This window comes from Schistocerca serialis, chromosome 2, assembly GCF_023864345.2.
Source record: "Schistocerca serialis cubense isolate TAMUIC-IGC-003099 chromosome 2, iqSchSeri2.2, whole genome shotgun sequence".
Lineage (NCBI taxonomy): Eukaryota > Metazoa > Arthropoda > Insecta > Orthoptera > Acrididae > Schistocerca > Schistocerca serialis.
The window spans coordinates 854,869,323-854,892,085 of record NC_064639.1 but is presented as its reverse complement, the minus strand read 5'-3'; positions in this window follow the sequence as shown (position 1 = coordinate 854,892,085).

The window sequence follows — 22,763 nt, the reverse complement described above, 5'->3', positions numbered from 1 at the left end:
AACCGTCTTGATCAGAAATTATTTATTCTGGTGACCCGTTTCGACCACAACTGTTGTGGTAAATCACCAGAAGGAGGTTCTTGCTCACTGGTCTGAAGATGACCTCAGTTGTGGGATCAAGACTGTTTTTGGTAGTAAATATTAGAATTCATATACGCTTCAGTATATATGCTAGAAAATGGATTGTCGCGTAGCCATTATCCGTGTGGCCAAGTGGAGTCACGTAGAACATCTCTTCCCTGTCATCATTCTTTCCAGTGCATCCTTCATTACCTAAGCTCTTCTCACCGAATGGCCTGGCCAATTTATTTTCCTCCTCTTAATTGTTTCGAGTATGTGACTTCCCTCGTTCACACTTTGCAACACAACCTCTTTCCTTATTTTATCAGCCCCTTCCTCCCTTCCACTGTTCTCCAGATTAACATTTCCAAAGCCTTTAAGCATTTCTTCTCTTTCAACCGCGGTATCCATGTTTCGGTCCTATACAGGGTAACACACCATATGAAGCACTTCACTAACCTTTTCTTTAATTTTTTATTTAATAGGCAACAATAAATATGCCTGCTTCTACTAAATCTTCCATTTTGCAGTAGCTATCCAAGTTTTTATTTCTTGGGTGCCTGTCATGTTACTGGTAATTTTGCATCCTAGGTACCTGAAATTATCAACTTATTCCACTAACTCATCACAAAGTTTCATTTTTATTTTTCTTGAATGTCTTCTAAAAATAATTGATTTGTATCCCTCACATTCATCTTCATTCCACATTCCTCACAGCTGGTGCTCAGTCGTTTTATCATATTATTAATTGTCTATTCGTTTTCATTTAGTAATGTCACATCATCAACAAACCTCATATATTTATGGCGGAAGCTCTTTCCTTGTCCGCGTTTGCTTCCTCACATGTATTTGCTCATGGCGTAACCACATTTCGTTATTATCACTACATTTATTATCCTTTCTATAGAGTTACTTCCTGCATTGTCAAGAAGAGAAAATGGATGTCAAAGATATTTATTATACACAAAAAAATTAAGAAATCTTATTCAAAAACTTTTAACTGACTGGATCTCAATCGGATAACAATAATAACTAGTTTCGTTTGAAAAAGTCAACCATATTCAAATGTGAAAAAAATAATTGAACGGAAAAGTATTGTAAGTTACAAGGATTTTTTACATTTATGGTATAACAGAGAAAATTTTTATCACAATATTTAGGTGAAGAGATAGAACATACCCATTTTGGTGAGAAATTAGTGTAACTGTGGGTGAAACTTTGTATCTATAAATATTTTTACTATTCTATTGACATCTAAAAATTTTATTTTTGCCTTGCACATTAGTTTCCTTTTACGATGGTGCGGTCTTCACCACTTTATCATATGCGTTGTTCTACATTTTTCATTTTATTAAACTACTGACTGGCTGAACTTGGGGTTTGCACCCCTCCATTGTCCTCTACACCAGCAAAACACTGTTCCGACCCATACTTTGGTATGAAAATTTTGCATGGAACTCTGCTCCCCCCAACCCCCCACCCCCACCCGTTCTAAGTTAAATAAGTTCCTCCTCCGGTTACTTGAAAGCGATGCACTCCGCCCGCCTTTCACATCCGTTTACCTCCTCGCTCCCCCCCCCCCCCCCCCCCCTCCCCCTTTTCATCAACGGATTACCTATCCCAGGGAGGGTCGTTTCAGGTTTAGTGAAGGGACATCTTATGCTCAGTGTTTTTTGCGTCGTGTTTCAAATGTTTTAATATGCTTTTCTTTTTTCTTAGTTTTTACTTTATATTATCGCTGTTTTAATTACACATATCTCTTATGTATCTAAATACTCCCACTATTTTTCACCTTAAAAGATCTTTTAAATTACTCGGAAATGTAGCATCTTATATTAGTCTTTTTTGTCTTCTCACTAACTTGTCAGTTGACTGAAGAGCAATTTCACTCTACCGCTGTTAGCCCACCCCCACTCATCCTATAACCCTGTGGGGCTAAGGGGGATGAAATAACAATAAGCAAATAAAAATGTTTTTTGTATTCTATGGTTTTATGTGTTATGGTTTTAATTTCTTACGGTCACTGTATTTTTGGATCTTCGAATACTCGTACGCCGTCTGCCGGTGTATTTTGCAGCTGTCCTGCTTGACTTACGCGAGTATAGCCAGCTGGAGGCTAAATCTGCTGTTTCCTTCGAGTAAGTCACTATCAACACTGACCTTCTTGCATATCTTTGTATTTTACCTATGTGAACTGACAAGTTAGTTCACGTAACGATATAGTGCATAGACTTTTAACTTATACTTGTGTGCATTTTCATCCGACATCGTATGCTTGCTCTTATAACTACCTATCTATTTCGAATGACGCAGACTATTTTTATATTTATGTTTATATTATGTTCCTGGCTGTCTGTTTGTTCTGAATCATGTCTTTTTTTCCCTTACTTTTATAGACTTAGAATCACATTGTTGCTCTCCTAGTGATGTGGTCTATTTTTAATAAACGCATCTCATCATAAGCTTCCACTATAGTGTACAGATATCCATTTTATATATTTTTGATGTGAATGCTTCGTGCTATTCACATGCAGTGTTCACATAAGGTTACACTAATTTCTTACCAAACTGGGCTTGTTTCATCTCTTTACTTACATACTGGGATAAACGTTTTTCTCTTTGGTACCATTCACGTAAAAACGTATAACAGTTTTCTGTTTTCTTATTCTTTTCCGATCCGAAAATAGTTTGATTTTTTAGAGTTATATTATTATTGTTATCTAATTATGATCTGGACAATACAGACATACCATAAAAATGTAGGTATATATATGTATGTATGTGTGTGTGTGTGTGTATGTGTGTGGACCGATTTCAACCAAACTTGGTACACATATTCCCTACTGTCAGGTAACAAAAACTGTCGCGGTAAACACTACCTAACTATCATAGTTCAGCAGATATGACGTCATAAAAACTGAGATGCGTGAAAAACTGCTGTATCACGTATGAAGTTTTAATACTTTTTTTTTTTTTTTTTTTTTGCTAAAAGACTCATACAGGCAAGTCAAAGAAATCCTTGACACCTGGCAGTACTTTTGACAGCTTTCAACTGCAAATTGGCAAAATGAATACCCTGGCAATGCCGGGTTTGTCATCTACGCTTGTTTATAAAAAGCTATCTATAAAGTGTACAAAATGTGGCAAATCCCCTGAAATTCTTATCGATATATCGCTATGTGTCAAACGCCTACAGGCGTTTTTAATCGCTATATTCACTTCGAACTGCTTATTAAAACAATGGAAACTGGAAGTACGGAGTTTAGGTTGCAGTTCCATCACAACTGGTCAATTAACATAGCTTTGACAGATATGTTTTCCTGAAACAGGGATTCTATAGAATAAGCCTCGCTCATTTTTTCCATTTCTTTCATTTCCAGAAGGTTGCGGCTAAACAGCACTGAAATTATTATGGCCCTATGTCTTGAGTTGTGCATAGGATTACATACAATCTCGCACTCTTCCTTAGCAAATGGAGCACTTACTTGCGAAGCGACATATTTGGCACGGTTCGAAGATCTGTTAACAAATGAGTTATCAGGAGAGGTGCATAAAACAAACGAACATAGTGCTGATGGCGGAAAGTGAGGAATGAAAGCGATTAGTCAAATGTTGCATGGTGTAGTAGTGCAGGGATAGATCTCTGAGACTGTTCACAAACACTGCGGTAGTATACAGGAAGGCAATAGTATAGGAAAATTTATTAAAGAAGTATGTTGACACATTCATAAAATGAAAACCTGATGTAAAGATAGTACGTTGGCTATCAGAGTAATATAATGCATATTATGCAATGCTTTTCCTAATATTGGAAGCACTTGAACGAATACATTGAACGTAATCCAGACTCTCTTGCAGTTGTAATTTGTTGCGGAAAGAATGGATTTAACTCATTAATGTTTTGACAGGAATACTGTAGCACTCGTGATATAGAGATATACACAACAATCTGTACGGTTTACAGACAGAGTTGTAACTCGTAAGTTGATCCATACAACACTACTTACCTTTGAAAGTCAAACACGGAAGCAAATATCTCAAAAAAAAAAAACTGCTTTCGGATACGGTGGGCAGTCGCTTGAAAGATTACTTAGATGATCTAAGGCATCTGAACATACCCAAGACTGACAGAAGGTAAAAATTTAGACTCAACACAGGACAGACAAACTACATAGCAACACACAACATAAATTCCAACATACAACCAGCGAAACTCGAAATTTTGACAGACTAAGTAGATCGCCAAGGGATTCTAATAACTGGATTTCAAGAAACGTAAATCATTGGTCAGGAACCGATAGAATCACACGGATATACGATTTAAAAAAGAAATGTCATGAAAAAGAGTAATGAAGTAATGTTTACAATTTGGACGGGATTTGTACCCAGTATCAGAATAATTGAATTCGCATTAGAATTTAAATCACAATCTTCCATGTTACCAACACTAATTATAAAAGCTACAAATAAAATATACTCAAGAACAAACGCCCACACCTCAACTAATGATAAAATAATAAGAAAGAACACAGAGAAGATGTAGATGAATTTTTGGAGCTTTTATATCAGGTGACAATAAACATACAAAAAAATCACACCAGAATTTTAATTGGAGATTTTAACGCCCAGTAAGGAAGGGAAAAGAGAGATACAGCTATAATAGGAAAATCGCCATCACAAGAAGAACAACCAGGAATGGCATGAGATTGGTGGAATTCTGCATAAACAATGACTCGATCTCAAAGTCAATATACTTCAAGAGACGACCAGATAAGCTCAAAACCAGAAAACAGGAGAATGGCAACTGGATCATGTCAGTAAAGAAATTACCGCAGACAAATCTATAATGTGAAAGTTCTGAGAGGGACAGGTATTGGAGCAAATCATTACACGATAAAAATAAACTGATAAATAACAACGAATACGAAGAACAGACAAGGAATGTAAAAATAACAGATTACGAGTATCGAGAGGAAATAGTTCCCCGATTTAAGCAAATAGCTAAACATCCAGCCTCAATAAATCCAAGGAAGAAATACCAATTCCGGAACAACGAATTTGGTAAAACAGTGGTAGATAGAATCGACTATGGTTAAAAAAGAAGAACCGCATTGGGAACTCACAAAACAAATAAAGATAACACAAAAATAGTGAGAAGAGTTGAACTCAAACGCCTTGAAGATATCTTTCTAACGACAGAAACAAATAGTAAGAAAACAACTCACGGGGTTACTGTAAAATATTTACCGGCCAACTACAAAGATATGACCCTACAACATGAATGGTAAAGCGAAAAAGATTAATAAGATGGCCCATAGCGATAGAAAAAAATACAGAAATTTCAGAAGAAACAGTTAACAAATTACTAAATTGCGACAATTTTCCAGAACTAATTCAGATAAACACAGATACCCCTATTAAAACACACGCAGAAAATATAAACCCACCCACAACCCAAAAAATCTATAAAGCCTTGAAAGAACTCAAAAACTACAAAGTAAGTGAAGATCAGATATCTGGAAATATGCAGCAGAACTATTGAAGGTATCATTACACAAATGTATAGCGAAAATCTGGAAAAAAGAACGACTACCAAAACATTGGACCACAGCTATAATCCATCAATTACACGAACCAGGAGAAAAATCGAATACAGACACGTATAGAGGAATTTTCATTTTGGATGTCACATATAAAATCATTTAAAGAATTCTATACAATCGTTGTAAAGATCAACCTGAACTGGAACCAGGAGAATACCAAGGAGAGTTAAGGCCCCAGAGAAACTGCCAAGAACACAATGACTTTGAAATTGTTATTGGACTGGTACAAAACACGACAAAACCGACAGACACGTCATAATCTCTGTAGTCTTCAAAAAAGCTCATGACTGTATTCACGTATCTTCAATGATGAAAATAATAATTAATTTTGGATTCCAACACAAATTAATAAAAATGATAAAACTGTGATAACATTAAATCTAAAGTGAACTTCAGGGGAAAATAGCTGAGCGTTTACGATTAAAGCAGGGTTAATACAGGAAGACGGTTTATCGCCACCACTTTTAAATTGTGCCCTGGACCACTTGAAGGTATGGTACAAGGAAAATCATAAAAGAAAAATGTTCAAATGTGTGTGAAATCTTATGGGATTTAACTGCTAAGGTCATCAGTCCCTAAGCTTACACACTCCTTAACCTAAATTATCCTAAGGACAAACACACACACACACGCCCATACCCGAGGGAGGACTCGAACCTCCGCCGGGGCCAGCCGCACAGTCCATGACTGCAGCACCCTAGACCGCTCGGCTAATCCCGCGAGGCATAAAAGATTATAATTAGACTCAAATGACCAAATAAACTTACAAAGCTTGGGACTGGCAGATGGCTTATCGTTCCTGTCTAATAACATTAAAGACACCAGAAGGGAAATAACAACACTGCAAAATATAGCAACAAAACAGGACTCCAGACATAATGCTAAAAGTCTGAAATAATGGTAGCAAATCGATTAGTAATCTGGCACTTAATAGTAAATAACAGGAAAGTAACAATAGCGAAACACTTTAAATACTTAGGAAAAATTATAACATACAACTTGAACGAGAAAGTCACACGGCAAGAAAGAATTAATGAAATGATAAAAATTAACAAGGTCTATATACAATAAAAACTCTATCAATCAAAACTAAATTAAATCATTGCAAGACGGTGGTTCAACCACAGGTGACACACAAAACTGAAAGTCTTATCTGAAAATTATTTCGAGCAGCTAGTTCATAAGCCGAATCGAATAAGTAGTGAACAATTGTGGAAACACATATAACCTCTTAGCAACAAACAATCCTAAGCCAATAACGAGCATCAAAACGGACACAGGGATGAGTGAATACAGAGTTGTCTCACCAGGACTGAATACCGTAACTCCCAAACCCTCCAAAAATAAACGAGAAATATGTTTATTCACAATAAAAAAACAGATAAAAATTCGCTTGATGCCATCCTAAGAGACAATCTCCACTCGCCCAAATTAACAGTATAAGATATGACTTGAATTCAAAGAAATTTTGTTTCGACAGCAATTGAGAGATTTATACCAAATAAATTAACTAACGACGGAGCTGGTCCCCCATGATACAAAAACACAAGTCACAACACTGTTGCAGAAACAATAAAAAAGTGTGCCAAATTTCAACGAACACAAAATCACCAGGATTGACGAGCTTTTATACAAGCACGAAATTTAGGGCGGACTTCAATGCGAAACGCATCTCGAAAGCTGGCAGAAAATCCAAAGAGATTCTGGTCGTATGTAAAGTATGCCAGGGGCAAGACACAATCAGTGCTACTAAATACAACTTTCCGAAACTGCTTCACCAAAGAAGACGAAGTAAATATTCCAGAATTCGAATCAAGAACAGCTGTCAACATGAAATTTTGGAAATTTGTTGTTAAGTTCCTATGGGACGAAACTTCTGAGGTCATCGGTCCCTAAGTTTACACACTACTTAATCTAACTTAAACTAACTTACGCTGAGGACAATACACACACACCCATGCCCGAGGAAGGACTCGAACCTCCGACGGGGGGAGCCGGTGCGAACCACGGCAAGGCGAGGCTGCCAACATGAGTATCTTAGAAGTAGATATGCTTTCAGTACTGAAGCAACTTATTTCACTTAATAAAGGCAAGTCTTCCGGTCCAGACTGTATACCAATTAGATTCTTTTCAGAGTGTGCTGATGTAATAGCTCCATACTTATCAATCATACACAACCGACAGCTCGACGAAAGTTCAGTATCCAAAGATTGGAAAGCGGCGCAGGTTACACCAGTATTCAAGAAAGGCAATAAGAGTAATCCACTAAACTACAGGCCAATATCATTAACGTCGATATGCAGCAAGAACAAAAATTGTGTTCGAACATTATTACCTCGCCGAGAACGGGCTATTGAGACGCAGTCAACACGGATTTAGAAAACATAGTTCTCGTGAAACACAACTAACTCTTTACTCACACGAAGTTCTGAGTGCTATTGACAAGTAATTTCAGATCGATTCTGTATTTCTAGATTTCTAGAAGGCTTTTGACACTGTACCACACAGGCGGCTTGTAGTGAAATTGCATGCTTATGGAATATCGTCTCAGTTATGTGACTGGATTCGAGATTTCCTATCAGAGAGGTCACAGTTCGTAGTAATTGATAGGACAACATCAAGTAAAACAGAAGTGATTTCTCGCGTTCCCCACGGTAGTGTTATAGGCCCTCTGCTGTTCCTTATCTATATAAACGTTTTGGGACACAGTATGAGCAGCCTTCTTAGGTTGTTTGCAGATGATGCTGTTGTTCATGGTATAGTAAACTCATCAGAACACCAAACAAGTTGCACAACGATTTAGAAAAGATATCTATATGGTGTGAAAACTGGAAATTGACCTAAATAATGAGAAGTGTGAGGTCATCCACATGAGAGATAAAAGGAATCCGTTGAACTTCAGTTACACGATAAGTCAGTCTAATTTAAAGACCGTAAAGTCAACTAAGTACCTAGGAACACTACCTTGGGGAACGACAGAAATCACTTCTGTTTTACTCGATGGCTTTCCGTCAGTTACTACGAGCTGTGTCCCTTCTGACAAGAAATCACGAATCCAGATACATAACTGAGAAGATATTCCACAAGCACGCAATTTCACTATAAGCCGCTTGTGTGAGACAGTGTCAAAAGCCTTCCCGATATCCAGAAATACGGAATCCATTTGAAATCCCTTGTCAATAGCACTCAACACTTCGTGCGAGTAAAGAGTTAGTTGTGTTTCACAAGAATGATGTTTTCTAAATCCGTGATGATTGTGTGTCAGTAGACCGTTATCTACTGGGTAATTCGTAATGTTCGAACACAATATATGTTCCAAAATCCTGCTGCATATCGACGCTAGTGATGTGGGCCTCTAATTAAGTGGATTACTCGTACTACCTTTCTTGAATATTGGTGTGACCTGTACAACTTTCCAGTCTCTGGGTACGGATCTTTCGTCGAGCGAACGGTTTTATATGATTGTTAAGTGTGGAGCTATAGCATCTCCATATTCTGAAAAGAACCTAACTGGTATACAGTTTGTACCAGCAAACTTGCTTTTATTAAGTGAATTCAGTTGCTTCACTACTGCGGGGGTATCTACTTCTACGTTACTTATGTTGACAGCTGTTCTTGATTCGAATTATGGAATATTTACTTCGTCTTCTTTTGTGAAGGCATTTCGGAAGGCTGCTTTAGCAGCACTGTCTTCGATAGCATCTCCATTGCTATCGCGCAGTCAAGGAATTGATTGCGTCTTGCTGCCAACGTACTTCACATACGACCAGAAGCTCTTTGGATTTTCTGCCAGGTTTCAAGGCAAAGTTTCGTTCTGGAAACTATTATAAGCATCTCGCGTTGAAGTCCGCGCTAAATTTCGAGCTTCTGTAAGAGATCACCATTTTGGAGATTTTGCGTCCGTTTAAATCTTGCATGGTTTTTCGTTGTTTCTGCAACAGTGTTCTGATCCGTTATGTCTACCAAGGAGAATCAGTTCCATCGTTTGTTAATTTATTTGGTATAAACCTCTCAATTGCTAGCGATACTATTTCTTTGAATTTAAGACACATCTGGTCTACACTTGTATTATTAATTTGGAAGGAGTGGAGATTGTCTCTCAGGAAGGCGTCGAGTGAATTTTTATCTGCTTTTTTGAATAGGTATATTTTTCGTTAATTTTTGGAGGCTTTAGGGGTTACAATATTCAGTCTAGCTACGACAACCCTGCGTTCACTAATCCTTGTATCCGTTTTAATGCTCGTTATTAACTCAGGATTATTTGTTGCTAAGAGGTCAAGTGCGTTTTTACAACTGTTTACTATTCGCGTGGGCTCATGAACTAACTGCTCGAAATAATTTTCGGAGAATGCACTTAGCACAATTTGGGATGATGTTTTATGCGTACCTCCGGAATTAAACATATATTTTCACCAAGATATCGAGGCTAAATTAAAGTCACCGCCAACTATAATTGTATGAGTCGAGTACGGTTTGAAATCAAACTCAAGTTTTCTCTGAACCTTTGAGCAATTGTATCATCTGAACTGGGAGGTCGGTTAAAGGATCCAACTATTATTTTTTTTCGGCTGCCCATATTAACTCACAGAAACTATCTACTTCAATTTCACGACAAGATAAAGTACTTCTAGCAGCAACAAAATGGTTAAAATGGCTCTGAGCACTACGGGACTTAACTTCTGACGTCATCAGTCTCCTAGAACTTAGAACTACGTAAACCTAAATAACCTAAGGACATCACACACATCCATGCTCGAGGCAGGATTCGAACCTGCGATCGTAGTGGTCGCTCGGTTCCAGACTGTAGCGACTGGAACCGCTCGGCCACCTCGGCCGGCTAGCAGCAACAAATGCGCCAGCGCCAACTGTGTTTAGCCTATCCTTTCGGAACACCGTTAGGTTCTTCGCAAAAATTTCGGCTGAACTTATCTCCGGCTTTAGCCAGCTTTCAGTGCCTATAACGATTTTAGCATCAGTGCTTTCTATTAGCGCTTGGAGCTCTGGTACTTTCTCAACACAGCTACGAGGATTTACAACTGTTATACCGATGGTTCCCGTATCTACATTCTTCCCGTGTTCAGCCTGCACCCTTTGTGACTGAAGCACTTCTTGTGTTTTCCCGAGACCCTCTAACCTAAAAAACCGCCCAGTCCACGCCACACAGCTCCTGCTACCTGTGTAGCCGCCTCCTGCTTATAGTGGACACCTGACCTATTCAGCGGAACCCGAAACCCAACCACCCTTTGGAGCAAGTAGAGGAATCTGCAGTCTACACGGTTGCAGAACCGTCTGAGCCTCTGATTTAGAACCTCCACTCGGCTCTGTACCAGAGGTTCGCAATCGTTCCTCTTGACTATGCTGCAAATCGTCAGCCCTGCTTTCATCTCACAAGCAAGCAAGACTGACAGCCTTTACCAGTTCTGTTAGCCACTCGACACCAGAGAGAATCTCTTCCGATCCAAAGCGACACACATCATTGGTACCGACGTGAGCCACCACCTGCAGTTGGCAGACCCTGGGCTCTTCATGACACCCAGAAGGACCCGTTCCACGTCTGGAATGACTACACCCGGTATGCACACAGAGTGTACACTGGATTTCTTCCCCTAAGAGGCCCCATAACGCGCCAAACGTTGGAGCTCCCAACTATCAATAATCCCACCCTCTGTGATTGCCCGGATCAATCACCAACTTTCTCCTATGAATACGAAAATTTTTTGTTGACGCCGACCTGCATAGGCAGAAACGATCATTGTAATAAAATAAGGGAAATCAGAGCTCGCACGCAAAGATATAGGTGTTCGTTTTTTCGACGCCCCGTTCGAGAGTGCAATAATGAATTATTGTGAAGATGGTAAGATGAACTCTCTGCCAGGCACTTAAATGTGATTTACAGAGTATCCGTGTAAATATAGATGTAGAAGTCACTCAGAATAACAGAATCGACGAAATTCTAGAAATAGAGAGATGAATAGCTAAAGCATGTGTAAATAAGAAATATAAGGGAATTGATAATGGCTGATTGTGCCAAACTTAGTGGTGTACAACGAGCTGGAGCCCATTACAGACACTATTACGAGGAGAACGATCTCTCGTTTTCGTTACATTATGAGGACACCAGAAACCAGATTACCAAGAATAATTAGAGATAAACTTTGGAACATGAAGCAACAAGCAGGATCGTTGTAGTAAATCAGGGAGGATACGAACGAGCTGGAATTAACCCTCGACAATTTGCAAAACGAAACAGTAAATTCAAAGAAATTAAAAAAAACACATAAATAAGGTTTAAACATAAAACAGACAAAAGACATACAATAAAATGGGCGTTTACGAATAAGCAACGACAAAAAATGAAAATTTACTGGTAAATTTGCAAAGAAAATTTATTGAAGAAGATGCCAGAAAAGGGTTGACTGAAGTGGACTAACGAGGTCGTAAAAACAGAAGAAGAAGAAGAGAAAGAGAAACTTTCAGTCACTTCAGACGAATTTGGAAGAGTATTTCCACCGTATTCTCTGCCGTGAAACCAACCATGTACAGAAGATAAAGCATAAATCAAGTGAACCAACGGGACAGAAATCTGGTTAATTTCATCTTCATATCCACCATACTGAGTAAAGTGAGCGGCGAGAATTGGGGTATTGTTTTTTCAGAAAAATGTATTCTTTAGATCCCGTTGTCATCTAAAATTTCCACGTAAAGCCTGCACGTCGCATCACCGTAAAGTTACTCTACTGCTTGGCGGTAAGACGTAAACAGCCCGAAGCCAGAGTAAAATTTCGTTACGCCTTCGCCATAATTATCAGAACTCCTGCTGAACTTTAGATGACAACTGTTTCATCACGGTTTATAACTATTTCGGTACCGTTACCTGTGCATGTTGCAAGGAGACAGCAACGGTGCCGTATGCTGACGTGATCTGGCTGGAGATTACAGGTTTGGTGGTTGAGCGTAGGTCGGGAATTTCCAGTCTGAACACAATGCGTAGAATATGATTGCAGAAACTGATTGCCCAAGCAGCTGACTGAGCTCTAGCAGAAGTTGAATCACAGTGACTCGAAGATATCTACATCTATTTATCAAGTCAGAAAAATTCGTACAGTCATTTATTCGCTCTACAGAAAGCAAAGAAATAACTAAATAAAGGGCTTTTCAAGATACAGTGCAAGACTGTCGATGTTATATTTACAAATAACTTTCAGTAGGCTCCTTTAGAGAAGTGGTCTGGACATACATGGTGTTCCAAACACGACGGTGGAGGATTCCAAACTGAGCATTATAAGATGACGAACAAATGGTTCGGAAAGGATACATCGGGTGTCACGAACTGTAGAGTGAGTTATGCGATTGACGCACGAGTCTGCAAACTGCTGAAGTTTCTGCATCTACATTGGTGGTGCTTCCTTGAAAAACAGCACCATCTTCTGTGATGGATCGTTTTTTTATAAAATATTAGTAAATACTGGGCACTTGTTGGTAGGGCCCTAGCAAACTGCCTTATTCTACAACGGACAACATGTCTATTTCGAAGATTGTGTCAAAATTTTATGCATATATTGAGACTGATGGACGTTACTTTGAACAGTTGAGGTGAACTCAAGTGGTTATTATAAAGTGTAAACTGTTAATGTCAATCAAACACTACATACTAATATCTTATGTTGATTCATGCCGCCCCAAAGTTCACGGACGAATATGTAAGGCACAAATAACGCTGCAACCCAACTTCCATCACTGCAGTAACAAGTGACGAATCATATTCATTATTAGTTTACGGAGATGCAGAGCTCTATTAAGCTACACCATTGTTATATATCATCTGTACTGTCTGAAAAGAGAAGGAGTAGTAATTCAAAGAGTCACTAACAACAATAAAAAACGCTAATGGAAAATGAAAAAAAAATGATCTCACTCAAGCAACAGTTCCCTTATAACTGAACTTTTATTCATGTATCACACTAGTTGTGTCACTATACACGATGCACCGAAGTACCATTAATCGGGCCCTCAGTAATCGGGTCCGCAGCTCGTGGTCTCGTGGCTAACGTTGCTCTCTCTGGATCACGGGATCCCGGGTTCGATTCCCGGCCAGGTTGGGGGTTTTCTCTGCCCGGGGACTGGGTGTTTCTGTTGTCCTCATAATTTAATCATCATCATTTGTGACTGTGTTTAGATTGGACAGTGTAATAATTGGGAATTTGTACGGGCGCTGATGACTGTGCAATTGAGCGCCCCACAAACCAAACACCATCATCAGCATCAGTAGTCGGACCTCTCAGTAATCCGGTCCATGATGTTGCTGGACAGAGCGAAAAGCCAGTTGGGAAAAAGGAAGGTTAAGCGAAGGGATGAGATTGAGGAACTGAACTGTTTATAGATGGTTCATACAATAACGCAGTAAAGGATTTACTGCAGTAAAGGATTTACAGTTAGAGCACCGATAATAAAGCAGTTGAATAGTTGAATTTAGCAAACATCCTGGCGACAGTAACTTGTTTACAGTAAACAAGGGTTGGCTATGAAACTGGAGAGAACGACATAGTGTGCGGTAGCTGACAGTCACCGGATAAAGTCGCTAAGCTAACAAAAAAGAAAAAAAAAATTTAAAAAAACATGCAAAAGAGTTTGTAAGGAAAATACGTGATATAATAGGGGAAGAAGATTTGATTGATAATGTCTTGTGGAATGCTGATTATACCTCCCTCTCTTACAAGATGCTTTCTTTGCCAGTATTAGCTGCCAAGAAGAGAAGGAAAAAATTAGTAACAGTGTAACATTATTGGCATGTTGTAATGCATATGGGAGTCATAAAGTACCCCCATGGTATTGGAAAATACTGAAATTCACAATGTTTTCAATACAGCTATAGAAATAAACTAATAATGCAATTTTTTGCTCAAGAAAGGGTGGATGGACAGAGAAATAGTTTCTCATGGATTCCGCAAGACATTTGCACTAGCTGTGATAAAAGAGCAAAATTGCACAAAATTGGATCGATTCATGGACCTCCTTAAAATATGTCCAATTCTTTCACCGCGGGATTAGTATGCTGTCCGAAAGACGGGAGAAAGTAATGGCTAGCTATGACCAGCAGTTTGAACCGTTGAATTTGTGTAAGATTTTCAAAATACAGCCTCGAACTTTGAGAAAAAAGGCGGAAGAAAAGTTTTAGACCAAATAAAACTTCCTTCCTACGGTTCGGAAGTGTGGTCCATGACTGCAAAATACCGTTTTCTGCTCATCCACCGGCTTCAAAACAGTGTATTTGGCGTTATCGCCTATACATACCGATTCTTGCAAGACAGACATTAGGTGATAAATAGTACAATCATCCCTTTACTGTAACGTCACTGAGCGCAATCACGGAGACTCTATGGCTGATTTGAATCTTCGTCCTACCTGCTCATCTATTAACTGAGCCAACACACGTAGACAAGTATCATTCAGATTCATATGCCTTCAGTTCTAGTATTCCTTATAGCAGTCGTATAGCCTCAAGCATGGTGGAGCTTCTCTTTCTGAAATGGGTCACACAGAGTTGATGAACAACATCTAAAGCGGGGGAAGTGACACAAGAAGTGTGTGCAAGGGCATTGTTTTGCTGGAAGAACTTGCCTTACTGACATAGGAATGGCAGCATAATGGTTGGGATAATGTTCACTGTTCCCTCACCGGACACCAGCAGTTGCTGTAGCTCCACACACCACAATACCTCACTCAGTTTCCATGGAGATGATGCCGAATTACAACTGACTGAGTTTTCTCCATATTTGGCTGCTAACATAATTCGTATTTGTGATGGTTTGTAGAACTGAGATATTGGTATTTCGGCACATACAGTAATTTTTATAGCTAAGTCTTTGCACAATAAAGAAAGAAAGAGAGAAAGGAGAAAACTGTTACTTAATATTGCCTGTAATTTATTAATTTATACGGGTAAATTCAGTCCGTGTAGTATTTACGCACTGTTGTAGCAGACACATCTGTCTATCGTTCGTTGCATTCGACCGTTTTATACAAAACTGAAACAGAGGAAACGTTAAAGACGGCTTATTGTGTTTGCTGGCGCCGATTTAATGAGATCCGGAATAATGGAAACCGTATGGATGATTGCAATGACTGAGGTTGTAGTGATTCGCAAGAACTCTTTTCTCTGTTAATTTCCTTAAAAATGCCTAGCTCTGACGGATAATCGCTAACATAGAAAAAATGTCTAATAATTGAGGAACACTTGTATAATTATGAGGGTGGTCTGATAAATAATGCCTCCGAATTTTTTATCCAAAACTCTTAAAGTTTTTTAAATAAAAGAAGCGTTATTAAAATTATACTTTTTTATTCTTCATGCCTACATATTTACAGTCCTCTTCTGCTATAGGGCTCCTAATTATAGCGTGACTATGTCGATGCGCGAGAAACAGCGTGTTGTACCCGAGTTTCGAATTCAAATAGTTCGCCTACACATGGAGCACCCTCCCCTTCAGCATGGCAACGTCATTCCACACACGACTGCTTCGACATCTGTAACTACGCGATGCCTTGGGTTCACTGTCATTGATCATCCTCCATACAGTCCCGTCATGATGACGACGTGAAGAAAAAACAAGTAGAATTTTAGTAACGTATGTTTTATTTAAAAAGCTTTAAAGGAGTTTTCTCGTAAAAAATTCGGAGGTATCACTTCTCACCACCCCCTCGTAGATTGATCAAAGTGTATGGGTACAACAATTGATGTAGGGGGGGGGGGGAGGGGGGACGTGCTATGTCGCTGTTCATACTAGCTTAGTCCCCAAAGTTACGTCAGTGGCTTCCTTAGTTCACTGGACACAGTTCAGCAAACATAGAGAGGCTCTTGTAGTTAAGGATTTGGATGAGTGTTCCAAAAAGTTCTTGACGATACAACTGAAATCGTCAACTTTATTAAAGCAAGGCCTAAAAACGCAATACTGTTTGACGTTTCGCGTGATGAAATGCGCAGTGAACACACACAGATTCTACTTCTCTGTGACGTTCGATGACTGTCGAGGCGTAAAATACTGTCAAGATTTTGCTGACGGATGTAGAATGTGGTGGAAAGTTCGCAAATTCCTACTTGTGATTGATGAAAGCTGGATATTTTCGGAAGTATGTTCATGTGTCAACATTCATTCCTACTGTAAATATATGATGTGCTCATACGATCAATCCTATTAGTCCAATTGATAGCCCTCAATATTCTTAACTCTGCAGGAGGTTCATAAGTAAGACAAAATAGAATAAATGATACCGAAACTTCAGCGATGGGCTCAAAAATTGGGACAAGATTCCTTCGACATATTTTCACTTTTACGTGATATTCTGTAAACTCTTTGATAAAACAAGAGCCATAACAAATCATCTCAAATCCTTAGTCTCCTGTCTCAAGTAATTTAAAATTATACGTTTTCCTAAATTATAAACAAATATTTTAATAGTCCTAATTGTAAATACTAATTTCTTTTTTACAGCAACTCTATCTAAAACAGCTAATTTAGCAACCACTACTTTTTTAAAACTAGTGATAATTAATTTCAGTTACTTGTCATAAACTATGATTATATGTTTTATTCTTCATTCTTTATTAATGATAAGTCAACTGATTAGACTTACTAGAACAGTAAATAAACATTTACACGTTCCTTTTAGGAACAAGTTCCCAGAGAATAATGGTTAAATTTAATGAATCAAAAATCCCTTTTAAGAAGGTTACTCAATTAAATTAAAAATGTCATCAAGTGAAGAAGACTTGTTAAATGAGACATCGCGTGAGCAGACACTAAAATTGGTTATTGAAACAACACCATTGGTCTCGTTCTGGATAAGTGTTCAGCAAGAGCATCCAGCTCGTTGATGGGTATATAAAGAGCTAGTTAGTTGTGTTTCACATGAACGATATTTTCGGAATCCGTGCTAACTATGTGTCAATAAATCGTTTCCTTCGAGATACTTTATAATGTTCGAACACAGTATATGTTCCAAAATACTACTGCAAAACGACGTTAGTGATATGGGCCTGAAGTTCAGCGGATTACTCCTACGTCCCTTTGCTGAAGACTCTGTGGTGTACGGGAAGATGTCGTCCTTGAATGAGCGAAGAGGGATACAGGATGACCTAAGCAAAATTGCAGCTTTCTCTAAATGGACAAAAACGTCTGTTAAGGCGGATGAGTGGGAAAGCAGTCTTGCAGTGTTCGAATACAGCATTAGTAATCTGCTGTTTGACACAGTCACATCTGTTAAATAGCGACATGAAATGGAATGAGCACATCAGGTTGATAGTCGGGAAGGTGAACGCTCGACTTCGTTCTGTGGCGAGATTTTTGGAAAAGTGTAGCTCATCTGTAATAGAGACGGCGTATAGAAAGCTGGAGCGACCCATTCTTGAGTGTTTGGGATCACCGCCACGTCAGATTAAAGGAAGCCATCCATGCAATTGAGTTGCGTACTGCTAGGTTGGCTGCCGGTAGGTTCTATCAGCATGCAAGTATTACTGAAATGCTTCTTGAATTCAAATGGAAATCCCTGGAGGGAAGACGACACTCTTTTCGAGATGCACTATTGCTGAAATTTAGGTCGACTGCAGATCGATTCTACTGCCGGCATTTCGCCTAAGGACCAGGAAGATAGGATGAGAGAAATAAGGGCTCGTACAGAGGCTTATAGACAATCGTTTTTCCATCACTCTTTTTGCGAGTGAAACAGGAAAGGAAATGAGTAGTAGTGGGACGTAGTACCCTCCGCCATGCACCGTACAGTGGTAGCTTGCAGAGTATGTACATAGATAAAGATGTAGATCAGCCTTGCTCGTAGCTCAATTTTCATAAAAAGTTCGTTTATACTCTTGGGGCAACATTGATCATAATTCAGAGTGCGATCAGGTATGACTGGCCGTTTGATGTGGTGGTGAGGGCTCTTCTGAAAATAATTTTGGATTTGTTGAAGTTTGCAATAGCGTTTGGCAAAAAGTGATAGTAATAACAGAAACGAAAAACGTTTATATTGATATTTGGCGACTGCACAGACAGAAATTGAGGAAGATCTGTTCGGGTTTAATAGATCTGCGTAACTCCATGTATTTGATTGTATCACGAACCACAGTTCCAGAATTATTACAAATTCTAAAATCGAAATTAATGTAAGTTTATAAAATAATATTAAATGCCTGTATGTAATGCTTTTTGTAGTTCTGCTCACCGTATTAGCACTATACAATGTATTTAATTAATCCAGCAATAAAAGCAATTCTTTTAGCAGATAAATAAAAAGTATAAAATAGAGACATATGATGAAAACCTCCGGGAGCGCTAATGTTGGCCAAGCCCGCTCAAGAATAACTTAAATGATTTAAGCAGCACACAGGGAAGTTCGCAGGAGGCACTACTTAATCACTAAACATCGTCGTAGCTCAGGCAGTTTGCACGAAATATTTGTAAATTATATACAGTAGCCTTCCTCGTGAGTTAGTCTATGTATTAGTGAAAACCGTACCAAAAGCATTACAGTAGTTCCTAAGATTAGCCCTTCATTTACAGACAGAAAAATGAGGCAGGGGGATTTAATCTGTAGCACGTATAGATTCTGGTGAAGCTTCTGTGCTGTCTAGTTGCGGCGCCTGTTCGCTTTATTGCTTTTCCTGCCATATACCACCTTTTCTGTAGCTGACCAGCCGGAAATATGCGTAGGATGAAATTTTGTGACAAGACAGTTTTGTATAGCTTATATGTGTTAGTTAAACATGGAACAGATATCCCTTACATAACAGCAATACAAAAATGTCTTTCACAAAATTTCGTCCTTCGCAAGATTAACAGTCTGGCAATATTGTAATCACAAGTACGGTAACTACCTCTGTCAGTAGATAGGTGGATTGCTGTGCAGTTGGTGTAGTGGCTAGCATGTTGGTTTCGTATGCATGGAGGTCAAGGGTTCGTTTCTGAGTAGAGGTGTATTTGTTTTTATTTGCCAGTTTCATTCTTCCGTATAATATGGAGTCTACACCGTTTCTTAGGCCTAATGTATCCGACATTTACATAATAGATATTTGGAAAGTGTTGGCAACGCACGTTGCTAGCCCCACTGGTGACGTAAGGCCAAAACAAAATGTAGTGGACCTGAACGTGACCAGACTAACAGTTGGTACTAATCGATGGGGCCATTGGGGGAGGGTACACAGAAAACAGGTTTGGAATCTGGTAGATGCAATGGTGTGAAACATTTCAAATCTATGACATGGAAGAGGCTTGTTTAAAAGATGGTTAGTGAAAACGACTGTAGTTCCATTTCTGCATTTGCAGTATGTAAGTGCACATGTTTTGTAGAAAACCCACTGTAATCGCTGTGTGACGATTAATACAATAGATACCGTATCACGCAGAATACATTTAGCAAATATAAACAAATACGCGTCGACGTAGAATCGAACCCTTGATCTCCTGCATACTAACCTATAGCGCTAGTCACAACAATATGCATATATTCTGAAAAAGTAGTTACCGTACACGCGATTACACTGTTGCCAGATTGCCAAACTTTAACGTCGATTTGCTGTCGGAAATATGCGCAGCACGAAATTTTTCTGAGAGATATTTTTGTAATGCTGCGAAGGCCAAGCTCGTGATTTTTTCTTTGCCGTTTTGTGTTTTTCGTGATTTCTGTAAATCTCTTCAGGCAAATGCCGGGATGGTTCCTTTGAAGGGGCACGGCCGGCTTCCTTACCCATCCTTATCTTATCCGATGTGACCGATGACGTCGCTGTTTGGTCCCCTCCCAGAAAAAAAAACCAACCGACCAACGTGCATATTAGTGGCTGATGACATTTCTATCAGTGTGTTTGTTGTTTCTTTTTTTCTCTGTGTCGAACATTCTTCCCACAAACACGTCAAAAACTTTACGACTTTTTTGTGTGGCCGTAACTGTACCACTAATTGGAGTACACCTGTCCGAATAGACTAACCGTTTTGTGTCCACTTGTCCACATTTCAGCATATAGTCTGCTGCCCACGGAAAATATGTATTAATGACGTGCTCTTGCCACACGTACGTGCAGGTACCGACTAACTTAAAATTATACGAGTTATAATAGCAATAATAATTAGTCTGCAAACGACTTAAATACAGCTGTAATATTGTTCACTGCCGGCCGCTGTGGCCGAGCGGTTCCAGGCGCTTCAGTCCGGAACCTCGCTGCTGCTACGGTCGCAGCTTCGAATCCTGCCTCGGGCATGGATGTGTGTAATGTCCTTAGGTTAGTTAGGTTTAAGTAGTTTTAGGTCTAGGGGACTGATGAGCTCAGATGTTAAGTCCCATAGTTCTTACAGCCATTTGTTGTTCAGTATGCCGTCATCAGTCACCAACAGAAAAATCATCAGACACTAACAGAAAAGAGCTCTGAGCACTGTGGGACTTAACATCTAAGGTCATCAGTCCCCTAGAACTTAGAACTACTTAAACCTAACTAACCTAAGGACATCACACAAATCCATGCCCGAGGCAGGATTCGAACCTTCGACTGTAGCGGTCAAGCGGTGCCAGACTGAAGCGCCCAGAACCGCTCGGCCACAACGGCCAGCAGTCACTAATAGAAATTCTGCGCTTATGCCTGTTGGTTGGTCAGTTCGCTTCAGGGAGGGGACCAAACAGCGAGGTTATCAGTCCCATCGGATAAGGGAAGGATGGGTGAGGAAGTTCAAAGGAACCATCCCGACATTTGCCTGAAGCGATTTAGGGAAATCACGGAAAACCTAAAACAGGATGGCCGGGCGCGATTTGGAATCGTCATCCTCCCATATGTGAGTCCTGTGTGATAACCACTGTGTCGCTTTGGTCGGCACACTTATACCTGTTACACCCTGTAGGCCTATATAGATTACACACTCATTACTAGTATAACTATAAACTATGTACTCAAACCCTCCTCGTGTATCAGTTCATCCATTAGTGACAGCCGTATAAAATCCATACAGTTGTTTCTGAGATCAGTCTTCATGTACAGACAGAAAAACACTGCAGAGAGCTTTCAACCGAGTTTTTTGACACTTAAACGTGTTGCCATACTAGGCTATTATTCTGTCTACAATTTTCGCTTACGATTTTTCTTTGATATAACTAAAATTTGTAGTTAACAATTAAAAATCAGTAAACCAACACACTGCAATTAATATGTCCATTTTTTAATTGCAAATGTCAACCACTAAAGCTCATGAAAATATGTGATATATTGAAAGATAACAACAGAAAATATCATGCAGCATCTGTTTTTCAGTGCAATATCTTATTTTAGATAACTGGAGACCCGTAAAGGGATCGCCAGAAGAAAACCCTGACATGATAGAAAATCCAGCAGTATGTCCCATAGCTCCGAATAAATCCTGACATTAAATTAACCAAAGTAATACGATCAACGACTGAGCAAATGGAATACCGCAGACTAGCACAAGAACGCTTAAATGCATGTCATACCTTCGCACCGTGAAACAGACGCAGTTTCGAGGGGAGAAACGAGGACAGAAACCGAGAACAGAGTGGTGTAGGCTAGAAGGCCCTACGATTAGGGACACCCACATCGCCGGCCAACCGCCAAGACCAGCCCCCAGCCCATGTTAAAAGATAGAGCCCTCCAGAAGAACAGTTTAGATCTTACGATAACACTAAAAGGGCCACACCAGCTGCAAGTTTTAGCGTGAGACTATATGCGTCTCTGTTAGGTAGCAAACATTAAAAAACATTGCCCCACCACGAAAAGTATAACGTTTCTCATTGGATAGACACAATTTCTGTAGGCGGATCTTAAGGTTAACATTGAGACGCTGATTGGTCAGTTGAAAACACATCCAGACACCTTTTTCTTAAACCAACTTCGGTAAACAGTAGTAAGGATAAGTTCGAGGCAGTTGCTACCGAGATGGCAAGGTGTGTGGAGCTGCGCAGCCCGCCGCCCCTGTCGCTGCCTAACCACCGACAAGGTAATGAACACATGCGATGCCACATAAGAGCGCATAAGGCTTCACTCATAACTGCAGAAGTCTTATCTGTTACATCCCCTTTTCACGTAATACTAGTGCCGATCGTCAATTAAACTTC